This window comes from Panthera uncia, chromosome X, assembly GCF_023721935.1.
Source record: "Panthera uncia isolate 11264 chromosome X, Puncia_PCG_1.0, whole genome shotgun sequence".
Lineage (NCBI taxonomy): Eukaryota > Metazoa > Chordata > Mammalia > Carnivora > Felidae > Panthera > Panthera uncia.
The window spans coordinates 73,017,314-73,033,925 of record NC_064817.1 but is presented as its reverse complement, the minus strand read 5'-3'; the positions used below and the strand labels follow the sequence as shown (position 1 = coordinate 73,033,925).

General features: G+C 36.3%; 1 pseudogene; it reads right to left on the bottom strand.

The window, feature by feature from the left end:
* Positions 1 to 10,620: 10,620 nt before the first annotated feature.
* Positions 10,621 to 12,294, bottom strand: LOC125931814 (neuropilin and tolloid-like protein 2; annotated as a pseudogene).
* Positions 12,295 to 16,612: the final 4,318 nt, after the last annotated feature.

Here is a 16,612-nt window from a genome sequence, read left to right as displayed (position 1 = left end):
TTACATTTAAAACCAGATAAAGAGAAATATGTTTTTTCACACCTGATTACAGTAACAGTTTTTTTCATGTAGGTGCTTTTGTTTTGGCAAGCTGTCAAGAGACCCCCAAATTCAACTGTGAAACAGATTCACTAGCCACTGCCTCCCACTAAGATCCTATGCACTACAGAAAACTCATGGTAATTCATTGTCTTTTCAGGATCTCACAGTTGAGGCTGGTGACAGTATTCCATTCTTGTCTCCCTACTAACCTTTCATAATGTAAATGAGGGTGATATTGTTTATAGGGGTTTAGAATTGAAGATTTTTCCTGATGCTCATTATTTTTCTGTATATTTTGGCCTCAAAAACATCGTTTTCCCAAATTCCAGCATACTAAGACATGATAGTAAAGATTGTTCATACATAAAATCTCCAAAAGTGTTCATATCAAAATTATGCATTTATATCCTTTGGAGGTCTTTTGCTCTTTTCTCAAAGCATATGTTTCAAAGATAACACTTATTATACCACACTGGGAGGTACTTCTGTTTTTACTTGCTTCCTTCCCCTTCCTTTTCACTTTACAGTCTGCCTATTTGTAATGTTCTACTTTTTCAGTTAATGGAGATTTTAAGTGTACTAGAGTACAATTTCAACAATGATTTCCAATTGAAATTACAAATTCCCAACTACTCAAGATCAACTAAGTCCATTAACCTGATTTATTGAAAATAATGATTAGAATAACTTCCAAATGGCTCTATGCATGTAAAATAACTTCCAGATGGCTCTATGCATGTAAAATAACTTCCAAATGGCTCTATACATGTCATACATAAATGTATTTAGTTAAAATGAGTTTGATGGCACATACAATTCTTAACATCAATATATTTACTCCCCCAGCATCCAACACAATGTTATTTTGATACTACTTGGCACTGAACTATTAACATTTCAAGTGCAAACTGATGTCATAGTTAAATCACAGCTAATATGTTTGGTATTAGTGCACACTTTGCTGTATTTGCTGTATATATTTTCTTCGAGCTCATATATGCAGATCTTAATTAATCCAGAGACTTGTGGATTTGTGAGCTTATAGTATACTAGTACTACATATCATAGAAGAAGTCCAGGTGAGAAAACATCCCAGATGGTTGAAATTCTGATGCTAAAGTCACATTCTTATGCATATAAAACTAAATAATTTTCCTTATTTAGTTTTATTTACTGAAGTGTTATGCTCTAAAAAAAATGAAATAAAATGAAAACCACAAGTTCTGAGTACAGTGTTGATCATTAAATCACTGAGCTTAAGAGAAATCTTTACTCGAAATAAAATTTGCCATTTGTCTGTTTTACAAAACCAAACATTTCTCCATTATTTCTCTACCACCAAATACACAAGCACAGTATGAAAGAGTAAGATTAGTAATTCTGTTGTAAGGACTCATTACTAAACATGAATTTTCACTATAATGTATATCTAGGCTGAAATGTAACATCCATAATTACCCTTATTCCTTACAGATAAGTCAGCAGGATATTAAATGTTTGAGAGACATTTTTTAAAATAGCCAGAAAATAATTGCAGAGTAATACTTCCCTTTCATCAGTGTACATATGACCAAAAATTGTTTAGTCTGAAGGAAAGCTACTGGTGTTTGTTAAGAAAGTTTATCTTATTTTTACTGGTTGTTATACTTGAAAAGTCAAATATAAGAACTATGAATATAAATTGAATCAAAACTTATAAGTAAAGAAATTATTGAAATAATAGCTAGAGCTATATGCATAGCTGGCCTTGGGCAAATGAAGTAATGCTTAACTTCAGCATATAAGGAAAAAACTAAATGTGAGTGTGCCTGACCCAATGCTCAGCAAACAGTAGTCTCTTGTTAAAATTTTCCCCCAGAATCATTATACTTCTTTCAGCTTTTTTTCCCCTACTCACAGATATTTCTGCACAATCATCAAGGTATCCCCACCATATCTTTATGCTATATTCCCCATCACTCTCTAATTAAATTCACTACTACCAGATCATTTCCTATATGATTCCTATATTTCATTTCCTATATTATCATTTCCTATATGATTCCTATATTTCCTATATATCATTTCTTTCTTGAAAAACCTCTTTCCAACAGATTATTTTGTTGAAAAGGATATGATCAATTAATTCTCACTTAAGGTATAACAACACTTCATAGCCTAATACATTCTCTCCCAAAGCTACTAGTAACTTACTAGGGACCATCAAAATCTAAACTCCAAAGAGTGATTAATGGTTATTACAGGCGCCAGTAGGGAGCTATTTGGGGGTGTACATTATTATGAGGAGAATCTGTTTAAGTTCTCTCTGTCTACACCCACCAACATTATATTCCAGAGGGCTTTTAAAACATTAAATGTTCATCTTGGGATAGGCCAACATGGCAGAGAAGTAGGGGGATCCATACTTCCTGCATATCTCAAACAAAGAAGTGTTGAAGCCAAAGGGCTTTGAACCCCATAGTCTGGGAGGAAAAGAGACTGAATCTACCTGGAAGAGAATGGGTCAACCAGAGAAAAGATAGGTGGGTGATTGTGAACTGGGGGAGATAAAACAGGCTGTGTAGACACAGAGGGGAGGGATCCCCTTCTGTGGAGAGACAAAGGGAAGAGAAAGAGAGGCTAGGGAAGTGTAGGACCATATCTAGATAGGAGAAATATCTCAGACTGGGACTTAGAGGGATACTATCTCTAACTGTGGGGCTTTCTTCAGACTGGGGCCGGCTCCCTGTTCCTGCACCTGGGGAGGAGGAGAGCCAGCCCTGGGCTCAGTGGTAGGTCAGAAGTGCAGTTCACAGTGGTAGAAAGCAGTACCCTCCCTGGAGGGCTTGGGAATAGTACAAAGCCTGCCTGAGTCCACCACCACTGGGCTCAGTGGCTGGGCCGAGGGTGCACTCCACAGTTGGAGAAAGCAGCCCTCTCCCTGGAGTGCTATGGGGCAGAGCAAAGCCTGCTTGTGTCTACCACCCCTGGGGTTGGCAACAAGGTCAGCAGTACAGTCCATGGGTGGGAGAAAGTGGCCTCCACCCTGGAGTTCCGTGGGAAAAGACAAAGCCTGCCTGCATCAGCCACCCACGGGGCTCGGTGGTGAGGTCAGCAACACAGTCCACAGTAAGAGAAGGTGGTCCTCCCTGAAGTGGGGTGGCACCAAGCCAGCTGGGACCACATATCGGTCCTCACTGAGAGGCACTTCCCCAGTGCCAGAGTGCATGGAGCCGGACTTTAAATCCTAGCCAAGTGCATGGTCAGGGGAGTTGGTGGAGCAAGAAGGACTGCCCATTCTGTGCCGGAGGCACAGTGAGGATGACTCAGATGGAGTCCACCGGGTCTGGGTCTGTGGAGAAGAGACTGCAGGATTGCCACCCCTTACCACCAAGGTGTGGCCTCAGAAATCAATACCAGGGCCCATAGTGGAGGTGGGTCCAGACTACATCAAACCACAACCCTTTGAACAGGGTAACTACATTTCTATGGGAGCTGGACAGACCCTGTAGAGAGCTCCTCCAGACCGGCCCTGCAGAATTGCCTGGATTAACTCTAGGTCGATTCTGGATATACAGATATACCCCCCCCCCCATTTCTCTTCCTTATCTATTCCCTCCTCTATGCTGGTTAATCTGGTTATTGGTTTGTCTAAACAGACATATTTAATCCATTCTCTTCATATATGTTCTACACCTCCTTCTTTACATTCTTTTCTCTATCTCTCTGGAATAACCAAGCCATATAGTTTCTCAGTCTGGGTAAATTCATTTTCGTTTCATTTTCCCCACCTCCATCTTTATTTTACTTTCTCTATATATATATCAAGCCTTTTAATCTCACTACCTAGTTAGTGTTTGATTATTCTTTGTCCTTGCTCCTGTCATTTCTCTCTTTATATGTGCTCTTCCATCAGCATGCCTCCATCCTGTTCCTTACTTGTAGTCAGTGTTGTTGGGTTTTTTGTTTTTAGTTTTAGTTTTTGTTTATTTGTCTGTGTTATTTGTTTGTGTGTCTGCGTGTTTTTATCTCTTGTTTGTTTGTGTGTTTGTTTTCCTTTACAGGGTTACTCTGAGGAACAAATCGAAGTACACCTGGTGGAGGGTGCAAAATATCACTACAAGTAGGGTAATAAAATAAGCAAAGTCACAACAATGGAGAGAAAGTAACAATCTCCAAAAAAAATAAAAACACCTCCTGAAGGGCCAGGCCCTGGACAGTGTGTGACCCCCATTTAATATAGCAGTGATTGCAGGTATAAAGCACACAACAAGCTTTTAAAACACATAAGGGAGAGAAAACTAGCCAAAATGACAAATGGAAGAATTGTTTACAAAAGAAATTCCAGGAAGGAGTGACAGCTAATGAATTGATCAAAACCAATTTAAGCAAAATAAATGAACAATAATTTAGAATAATAGTAATAAAATTAATTGCTGGGCTTGAGAAAAGCATAGAGTAAGCGGAGAACCTATTGCTAGAGAGATCAAGGGACTAAGAAATAGTCATGAGGAACTAAAAAATGCTATAAAGGAGGTGGAAAATAAAATGGAGGCAGCCATAGCACGGATTGAAGAGGCAGAGAAGAGATTAGGTGACTTAGAAAACAAACTTAGGGAAAAAGAGGAAGCTGAGAAAAAGAGAGACAAAAACATCCAGGAGTATGAGGGGAGAATTAGAGAACTAAGTGATGCAATCAAACAGAAAAAGAAACATATCATAGGAATTCCAGAAGAAGAAGAGAGAGAGAAAGGGGCTTAAAGTGTACTTGAACAAATAATAGCTGAGAACTTCCCTCATCTGGGGAAGGAGACAGGCATTGAAATCCTAGAGGCACAAATAATTCCCTTCAGACATAACTTGAATTGATCTTCTGCATGACATATCATAGTGAAACTGGCAAAATACAAGAAAAAAGAGAATTCTGAATGCAGCTAGGGATAAACGACCCCAAGCATACAAAGGTAGACACATAAGGGTAGTAGCAGACCTATCTACTGAAACTTGGCAGGCCAGAAAGGAATGGCAGGAAATGTTCAATGCGATGAACAGAAAAAAAAAATATGCAGCCGAGAATCCTTTACCCAGCAAGTCTGTAATTCTGAATAGAAGGAGAGATAAAGGCTTTCCCAAACAAACAAACACCAAAGGAATTCATCACCAATAAATGAGCACTATAAGAGATCCTAAGGGGGACTCAGTGAGTGAAATGTTGCAAAGACAATAAAATAACACAGACAACACTACAAGCATGAAACCTACAGATATCAAGATGATTCTAAACCCATATCTTTCAATAATAACACTATGAATGTAAATGGACTATCTTCTCCAACCAAGAGATATAGGGTAGCAGAATGGATTTAAAAAAAAAACTATCAATTTTCTATCTACAAGAGACTCATTTTAGACTTCAGGAAACCTTCAGATTGAAAGTGAGGGGACGGAGAACTATCTATCATGCTACTGAACTCAAAAGAAAGCTGGAGTAGCCATACTTACTTCAGGCAAACTAGACTTTAAAATAAAGGCTGTAACAAGAGATGAAGAAGAGCATTGTGTAAATATTACAGGGTCTATCCATTAAGAAGAGCTAACAATTATAAATGTCTATGCACCGAATTCAGTAGCCCCTAAATAGATAAAACAATTAATCACAAACATAAGCAACCTTATTGATAAGAGGGTGGTAATTGCCGGGGATGTTAATAGTCCTCTTAAAACAATGGATAGATCATCTAAACAAAGAATCAATAAAGAAACAAGGGCCCTGAATAAAACAATGGATCAGATAGACCTGACAGATATATTTAGAACTCTGCATCCCAAAACAACAGAATATACTTTCTTCTCGAGTGCACATGGAACATTTTCCAAGATAGATCACATACTGGGTCACAAAACAGCCCTTCATAAGTATAAAATAATTGAGATCATACCATGCATACTTTCAGACCACAATGCTATGAAGCTTGAAATCAACCACAGGAAAAAGTCTGGAAAACCTCCAAAGCATGGAGGATAAAAAAAACACCCTATGAAAGAATGAATGGGTCAGCCAGGCAATTAGAGAAGAAATTTAAAAATATATGGAAACAAATTAAAATGAAAATACAACAATCCAAACGCTTTGGGATACAGCAAAGGCAGTCCTGAGAGGAAAATACATTGCAATCCAGGCCTATCTCAAGAAACAAGGAAAATCCCACATACAAAATCTAACAGCATACCTAAAGGAACTAGAAGCAGAACAGCAAAGACACCCCAAACACAGCAGAAGAAGAAAAATAATAAAGATGTGAGCAAAAATAAACAATATAGAATCCAAAATTAAAGTAGAGCAAATCAATGAAACCAAGAGTTGGTTTTTTGAAAAAATAAACAAAATTGATAAACCTCTAGCCAGGCTTCTCAAAAATAAGAAGACCCAAATAGATAAAATCATAAATGAAAATGGAATTATTACAACCAATCCCTCAGAAATACAAGCAATTATCAGGGAATACTAGGAAAAATTATATGCCTGGACAACCTGGAAGAAATGGACAAATTCCTAAGCACCCACACACTTCCAAAACTCAAACAGGAAGAAATAGAAAAATTGAACAGACCCATAACCAGCAAAGAAATTGAATCAGTTATCAAAAATCTCCCAACAGATAAGAGTCCAGGACCAGATGGCTTCCCTGGGGAATTCTGCCAGACATTTAAAGCAGAGATAATACCTGTCTTTCTCAAGCTGTTCCAAAAAAAAGAAAGCGAATGAAAACTTCCAGACACATTCTATGAAGCCAGCATTACTTTGACTCAGAGATCCAGCCAAAAAAGATGACTACAGGCCAATATCCCTGATGAAATATGGATGCATAAATTCTCAACAAGATACTATCAAATCGAATTCAACAGCATAAAAAGAATTATTCACCATGATCAAGTGGGATTCATTCCTGGGATGCAGGGCTGGTTCAGCATTCACAAATCAATCAAGGTGATACATCATATTAAGAAAAGAAAAGGTAAGAACCCATGACCCTGTCAATCGATGCAGAAAAAGCATTTGATAGAATTCAGCATCCTTTCTTAATAAAAACTCTCAAGAAAGGCAGGATAGAAGGAACATACTTAAACATCATCAAAGCCATTAATGAAAAGCCCACAGCTAATATCATCCTCAATGGGGAAAAACTGAAAGCTTTCCCCCTGAGATCAGGAACACGACAGGGATGTCCACTCTCACCGCTGTTGTTTAACATAGTGTTGGAAGTTCTAGCATCAGCAATAAGACAACAAAAGGAAACCAAAGGCATCAAAATTGGCCAAGATGCAGTCGAGCTTTAACTTTTTCCAATGACATGATAGTATACATGAAAACCCGATAGACTCCACCAAAAGGCTGCTAGAACTGATACATGAATTCACCAATTTGCAGGATACAAAATCAATATACAGAAATCAGTTGCATTCTTATACACTAATAATGAAGCAACAGAAAGACAGATAAGAAACTGATCCCATTCACAACTGCATTAATAATCATAAAATACCTAGGAATAAACCTAACCAAAGATGTACAAATCTCTATGCTGAAAAGTATAGAAAGCTTATGAAGGAAATTGAAGAAGATATAAAGAAATGAGAAAACATTCCGTGCTCATATATTGGAAGAATAAATATTGTCAAAATGTCAATACTACCCAAAGCTATCTACACATTCAATGCAATCCCAATCAAAATTGCACCAGCAATCTTCTTGAAGCTAGAACAAGCAATCCTAAAATTTGTATGGAACCACAAAAGACCCTGAATAGCCAAAGTAATATTGAAGAAGGTGACCAAATCGGGAGGCATCACAATCCCAGACTTTAGCTTCTGCTACAAGGCTGTAATCATTATGACAGCATGGTATTAGCATAACAACAGACACATAGACCAATGGAATAGAATAGAGACTCCAGAATTGGACCCATAAAAGTATGGCCAACTAATCTTTGACAAAGCAAGAAAGAATATCCAATGGAGAAAAATACAGTCTCTTTAACAAATGGTGCTGGGAGAACTGGACAGCAACATGTAGAACAATGAAACTAGACCACTTTCTTACACCATTCACAAAAATAAACTCAAAATGGATAAAGGACCTGAATGTGAGACAGGAAACCATCAAAACTCTAGAGGAGAAAGCAGGAAAAACCTCTCTGACCTCAGTCGCAGCAATTTCTTACTTGATACATCTCCAAAGGCATTTAAATTAAAAGCACAAATGAACTCCTGGGACCCCATGAAGATTAAAAAAACTTCTGCACTGCAAAGGAAACAATCAACAAAACTAAAAGGCAATTGACGGAATGGGAAAAGATATTTGCAAATTACATATAAGACAAAGGGTAGGATCCAAAATCTATAAAGAACTCACCAAACTCCATACCCGAAAAACAAATAATCCAGTGAAGAAATGGACAGAAGACATGAATAGACACTCCCCTAAAGAAGACATCAAGATGGCCAACAGGCCCATGACAATATGCTCAATGTCACTCCTCATCAGGGAAATACAAATCAAAACCACACTGAGATATCACCTCATGCCGGTCAGAGTGGCTAAAATGAACAAATCAGGAGAGTATAGATGCTGGAGAATATGTGGAGAAAATGGGACCCTCTTGCACTATTGGTGGGAAGGTAAACTGTTGCAGGCACTCTGGAAAACAGTGTGGAGGTCCTCAAAAAATTCAAAACAGAAGTACCCAATGACCCAGCAATAGAACTGCTAAGAATTTACCCAAGGGATACAGGAGTGCTGATGCATAGGAGCACTTGTACCCCAATGTTTATAGCAGCACTTTCAACAATAGCCAAATTATGGAAAGAGCCTAAATGTCCATCAGCTGATGAATGGATAAATAAGTTGTGGTTTATATACACAATGGAATACTATTTGGCAATGAGAAAGAATGAAATCTGGCCTTTTGTAGCAATGTGGATGGAACTGGAGAGTGTTATGCTAAGTGAAACAAGTCATTCAGAGGAAGACAGATACCATATGTTTTCATGCTTATCTGGATATTGAGAAACTTAACAGAAGACCATGGGGTAGGAGAAGGGGGAAAAATAGTTACAGAGAGGGAAGGAGGCAAACCATAAAATAGTCTTAAAAACTGTGAATAGGGGCGCCTGGGTGGCTCAGTCGGTTGAGCGTCCGGCTTTGGCTCAGGTCATGATCTCATGATTTGTGAGTTCGAGCCCCGCGTCGGGCTCTGTACTGACAGCTCAGAGCCTGGAGCCTGTTTCAGATTCTGTGTCTCCTTCTCTCTCTGCTCCTCCCCTGCTCGTGCTCTGTCTCCCTCTCTCTCAAATAAACATTAAAAAAAATTAAAAAAAAAACTGTGAATAAACTGAGGGTTGATGGGGATGGGAGGGAGTGAAAGTGGGTGATGGGCATTGAGGAGGGCACCTGTTGGGATGAACACTGGGTTTTGTGTGGAAACTAATTTGACAATAAATTTCATATTAAAAAAATAGAAAAATATATTGTACCAAGTAAGAAGCAACCTGAAGGCTTTTATAGTTTCTTTGGAATTTTCCTTCAACTCTCATACAACCTTGGTTACAATATGCCATATGATATACCAATACAAAGGAAGAAAATTCATCTTCTTATAAAAATAATAGGAAACACAAATATGGTGATGAGAAATACTAGAAATAAATATAATTACAGGCCTCCCCTAAAATTAATTAAATTATTTTGCTCACAGGAATGAATGGGCTATCACTGAATGTGACCAAATTTTGGAAATTTCAAAGGATTTCTGGAGGTTTTAATCTTTTTCCAGTTTTTAGTTGTAACTGGCAAGGGTGCATAAGTTCTAGGATTATGAAATCTTCTAGTATAAGTAAGAATATATATATGACTTAAAGGTCATAATCATATCATCTACTGTTCACAAAGTAAATACTCAAGATCCAGTAATTAAAAGTCAATAGTATAAAAATGAGTCAAGAAGAAACAGATGGATGTAACACAACTCTGGGTCTTCATTGACATTTACACAGTAACTAGTTATATTTTGACAAATTCTAGAACAGATGCCTATATTGAAATATGTTTGGTACATTAACGATTTATATTTGTGTAATTAACTGAAATGGTAAAATCACTGACTTATAAAACAAGTTAAATTTATAGAAAAGAAAAACAAAAAGAAATGTAAAGAAAAATCTTACTTTCAATCTTATTGTGGGATCAAAATATTGACAAGTTGTATCAATCAAGAGCAGTATGAATTCCTGTTGCTAAGACTAACAGGCAGTTTGAGCTTGGTTCTGCACAGCCATTTCCCTCTTCAAATGTTATTTAACTGGTACTTAGTTTATGTGACACCAAGCAATGAATTATTTTTTTTTTTCACTGAATGGAGTAAGTTCCTTGGTTAGTTTAACTTATAGACTGCCTGAAATAATAGAAACTTCACCATTACAGTACGTTAATGGGAAATGATGGTCTTTCTAGTTTTGAATGGGTTGGCTGCTGAGCAGTATGGTGCTCTGTAGGCTACATACAAACATATGCAATAACTTAATATCCCCTTTAGTAGAAGATTAAAAATCCATTGATATGGATGCCTTTCCAGAATCTTCTTGCCCATTAAAGTAAATTTCACAAGGAATCTCTTCCATTACTCTGTCTTTTAGGGCCTGTTCAGGGCACTCACCTGCCTGTTTGAAAGTGTATCTACTCTTTTTTGAAGGTGCTATTAAATTTTTTCATTGTCTGTGGTTGTGCAAAATCATTAGTGAAAGGCAGTTCAGTGGAATTCAGGTTGGTCTTGTTTGTTTGATATTGGGTGCTTGAAATCCTCAGTGATGGTCATAAATGCACCGAGAGGCAGTGGAAGAGCACTGCATCTTCTGGTAGTTGTCCAGTTCTTCTGACAAGTTGGCTAGGTCTGCAGAAATTTCTTTGCCTTTAGTGAAAACAGTTCATAATGAGGAGGATCAAACACTTCCTGAAATCTAGTTTTATTAAAAGCAGTTTTGAAAGCCATGGCCGTTTTTGAAGATGTTTCACTTGTACTAAAATTTAAATAATGACAAGGAGAAAGACAACCCTTGTTGTAATGCCACTAATTGTTCCATGAGTTTTAGTGATTTGTTCAAATAGTCCTGCTTGTTTCTTTATTCACAATAATTTTTATCCAAGGGCATGCACAATTCTGAACACCATTACAGATTAAGGAATTATTGGTGCACATGTTGCTTTGGGAAAAGAAAGAGCTAACTGTACAAGCAGGTTTCACAAAGAAGTAAAGAGCATACTGAACCTGCTTAGTTGACCACCTTAGTTCTCCCACATTCGGATCACTCCAACTCCTATTTTCAGCATTATATCATTGGCCACAGTACTGCAAAACTTATCCTTCAGATTTTTAATAGAACTGCCTCCATGATAAACTGCAACAAATTTTCTATTGCATTAATTTAGGTGTAATCTAGAAGTCTCAAATAAATCTTGGCTTTTGGAGTAGCTTTAATTGTCCTTATGCAATCAACTACTTGGCCAGGCTTTGTTGTTTCTTCTTTTCTACCTGACTGGAACATACATTCTATCAGCTCCCAAGAGCTAAAACTGGCAATCTGGGATGGAATTTAAAATACCCTCTAGGTAAGTAAAGTCTGGATCTGGAATAAATGAATATTTTGCCTGAAATCCCAATCCTTCAAGTACTTCATAAGAATTAAATTTAATCCACACAAATATCTCTGTTGATCTAATTAGTGGAGGGCTTTTCACACCACAGTAACAAACTGTAAGGGGAGAGAAACAAAATGGCCTGTCTCGAACTTTCAAGTGGTCAAACTGACATCCAAACGATAGTTCTATATAATGTTCATCAAAAGCCAACTCTATTCTTTGACATGGAGCAACTTCCAAAATGTAGGAACACTCCTTGTTTGGTGGATAAGATTCAGGATAATTTGATGAAGTAAACTGACCTCCATTGCTGATTGGAACCCAAATGGTACACTGGGTTGCAGGAATATGCTTAATTCCAACATTTTGTCCATCAGTGAGGGCCACATAAAACTTATCCTTTCTATACTTGCATATAGCTAATTATCAGATTTTAGTGCTCTTCTCATAAATAAGTGGACACTCAAGGATCACCCGACATTTGAGGAAACCTTCTTGGTTCCTTCCACTCCAATCCCTTCCACTACAAGTATTGCTATTAACAACACTTTGAGAACCACGCAAAGCTGTTCCGGAGCCATGTTTCCAAGTGGCCTGGCACTTTGTGGAGGGCTGAAGCAACAGTAAGGAAGAAGGGGTGGTGGTTCAGCACTCACAGCATGGTGTGGTGGCAGTCCCACTCTGTTCCCATTATTGGCCACCAGGCTGCCTCCCCATGAGGCAGGGCTCAGGTCCTGCAGCCCACCATGCCGAAGTCCCACCAACCCGTGAGCTCTCACACTGCTCAAGCCCCCTCAACCACTACAGGTGCCACCTCCTGCTCCTCTGTACTCTCTCTCATGAAGTGGCAGGAATTGGGAGCCCAGGCTTTGAGTTTCTTTTCTCATCACAATGGAATGAAACTATAAATCAATAGTGAAACTGACAAAACTTTAGCTAGTTTTACTAAGGGAAAAGAAAGTTAATTAAAATTACTAAGGTCAGATATTAATGTGAGAACAATACTAACAATTTTGTTAAAATAAAAGGATTAAAAAACAATAGCAGGAGCAATTCTACACCAAAAAAAAAAAAAAAAAAAAAAGATAACCTAGAGGAAATGGATAAATTCCTAAAAACACACCAACTACCAAATGTGACTCAAGTAGAAACTCTGAATAGACCTATATTGTACAAGGAGATTGAATATGTAATCAAAAACCTCCAACACAGTAAATCTTAGGACCTGATAGCTTCACTGGTGAATTCCATGAAATTTAAGAAATAAATGAACACCATTTTTTTTCAAACTCTTCTGAAAAATTGAAGAGAGATTTTCTAAATCAGTGTTAGGCCAGTATTATCCTGATACCAAAATCAGACATAGACAGTACAAGAAAAGAAAACCACAGACCAATATCCCATATGAATATTAATGCAAAACTTCTCAAATGAATATTGGCAAAAGTATTCAGTAGCATATTAAAAGGATTATATATTATGACTAAGTGATAATTATTCCTGAAAGGCAAGGATGATTCAACATACAAATATAAAACATTTTAGTATACTATATTAAGAGAATTAAGGAAAAGAATCACTATTATCTCAGTTGATTCAGAAAGAAAAAAAACGTTTGACATATTATAACACTCATTTATGATAAAAGTGCTAAATAAAGTAGGAATATAACTTCCTCAACATGAGAAAGGCCAAATATGAAAAACTCACAGCTATCATAATACTCAAAGATGAAAGATGGAAAGATCTTCTATTCAACCTAGTAATGAAGGTCCCAGATATAGAAATTAGGCAATAAAAGAAATAAAAGACATTCAAATTGGAAAGGAACAAGTAAGATTGTCTCTGCAGATGACATGATTTTTTAATAGATTTTTTAAAGTTACTTTGTTTATTTGTTGGGGAGAGTGGCAGAGAGAGAGGGAGAGAGAATCCCAAGAAGGCTCCTCATTCTCGGTGCAGAGCTGGATGTGGGGCGCAATCTTACAAACCATGGGATCATGACCTGAGCTGAAAAACTGGATCCTTAACTGACTGAGCCACCCAGGTGCCCTGACATGATTTTAACTATAGAAAATCATTAAGATTACACACACACACACACACACACAAATGCTGTTAGAATTAATAAGTTCAGCAAAGTTGCAAAATACAAAGTCAAAACAAATATTGGTTGCATTTCTGATACTAGAGGTGGAAAAATTTGAAAAGGAAATTTTTAAAAATTAATTTATAATACAATCAAGAAGAAAGATATATTTAGGACTAAATTTAATCAAGAAGGTGAAAGAATTCTACACTAAAATCTACAAAACATTGCTGAAAGAAATTAAAGTAGACCAAAATAAAAAGAAAAACAACCCATGTTCATAAGACTTAATATTATTAGAATAAAAATACTATTCAAAGAGATCTACAGAGCAGGCCACTTCAAAGGGAAGAGCACTCTAAAGTAGAAAAATCCCCTACTTTTCAAAGGGGAAAAACTAAATCACCTGAGAATAATTGAAATCTGTTTCAATCATACATCAATTATATATTCTTTTCAATTGCAGTTGCACAGGTATGTCCCTGTATATAGAAAAACTGTCCTTCTTCAGGCTATTCCTGCTAAGGAGCTGTTCAGAATCAGGGCAGAGATGAGGAGTTAGTACTACCTCAATCTTTGATTTTATGTTAACTTCTTTTAGGAAATAGGGACACAGACTTCCTAACTGTATTTACAAAGTAAATGATATTTTCTCTTTCATTTCCTATATCTTTTCATGCTTAAACCAATTATCCACATAATTGATTCAGTACCCTCCTTCCTTTTAATCAGCATGCTGTACGGTCTTGATTTTAATCACTGACTGCTCCTTGTTTTCTAATTGCTCATCCTAATAAAGTCTGTGATATGAAAGTAATCTATACAGTTAGAGAGGGCAAAAGGGGCCTCCAGTGAATATGGTGTAGTAAATTCATGTAAATAGAGCTTTGACAGAAAAAAAATATTAAAAAAATTAAAAGGATATAGCCAGGATCATAAAGGATACCAACATACCCATTCACCAGAAACAGAACTAAAATGCAGTGAAGTTATCAAAGCTGAGGTCAGGGCTTAAACGCTATAACCTGAAAACAAGCATTGGTTTCCAGGAATCAGGCCATGAGTAAAATGAGACTAAAATTGCTCTACTTGGTATAAAGGACAGACAGTGAGAAATACTATGAAACTGACCAATAGAAGAAACTGACCAAATTGTACTACTTGTGGGCAAAACTTGTGGGATAAGGCTTAAGTGGCATTTGGAACAAATTTATAGCAGTACATGCATTTATTAAAATCATGAAAGATGTAATAAAGAAGCTATAAAAATCACAGAATAAACCAATAGAAAATTGAAGAAAGATAAAAAGTTAACAGAAGGAAGTAATGGAATAGAAACAAACAATATAGGGAATTTAAAAAAACAAAATATGATTCTTTAAAAAAAACAAGATTGGTAAAAGAGCTTAGCAAAACTAATCAAGAAAGACAAAAGTCATACAACTACAGAGAAAGTAGAGGTAAACAATCATAAAATAGTATAAATGATATTATAGCAATACATTTGAAACCCTCAATGAAATGAATAATTTCCTAGAAAATATAAATTACCAAAATTATTTACTGATAAAAAATAGAAAGCCTGACTATATAATAATCATTAAATAAATTAAATCAGTGATAATAATTTCCACTAAAAATTGGCACTAGCCCCTGGTGATTTTAACAGGTGATTTTTATCAAACATCAAGAAAATAAGAATCTAATTTATGTTAAGTGTTCAGAGAACAGAGAAATAAAGAAAACCCTAAGCCACCACTTGGTAAAATTGTGTAGCCATGGGAATACTCATACACTACTAATGGGAATGTAAACAATTTCATGTACATTGTTTAGACAATAATTTGGTGGTATCTAGTAGATTTGATGATAGATCTACCTTTTAATCCAACAACACAGGGCATAGAAATATCTTTATAAGTAGAGAAACTTTCACACATTTATACAGTATCCTCAGAGTATTTTCTTTTTCTTGTAGTACTACTAGTAACACCTAAAATAATCAAAAGAAACTAAAAGTGCACCAACAAGAGAACAAACTGGAAAACACTCAAACAATGGAAGAGTACATAGCAATTAAAATGAAAAACTAGAGCTACTTGTACCAATATTATTTTAAGCTCGAAAACAAGTTCGAGAAAAAAAAAGGCTGCAGTGTGATAGTCATTAGAATGATACTGTTTATATTAAATTCATATACAATTTAAAAACATGCAAATAAATTATATAATTGGCACAGTTATATAATTGGCACATATATGCATATGTATGAATATATATCAAATGAATATTGTCCATCACCTCAAGGAAACAAGTCAAGGCAGCTGGAATAGGAAAAATATCTCTAATATTCTTTTTTTTTCATTCTGAATCAAATACTGAATAATAGCAAAGTTTAGGGGTGAGCACAAAAAAATTTTATTTAGTTATCATGTTTTTCTAACAATTTGATACATCTCAGAACTTTTAAAAAGGGGAAACACACCAAGTGTTTGATATGAACCAGATATAAGTCAAAGCATGTTGCTTGGCTCTTAAATGTACTTGATATATTTGATGAATAAGTGAGTGAATGAATGAATGAACCTATAAAACTCAGCAACATAAATTGAATTTCTTCCTCTTTATTACTTTTTCACCCAAATGCCTTAACTTTATGTTCTCTCAATATCAGCTTGCATAAACTGTATCTTTATGAAGCACTCTACCTGAAGGAATCGGAAACAACAGTAAGAAAGAAAAAAGAATCCTTTGCCATTTTGCATTGAATAACTGGTGTGTCACCACAGCTCCCTTCGTTTAGAATAGGA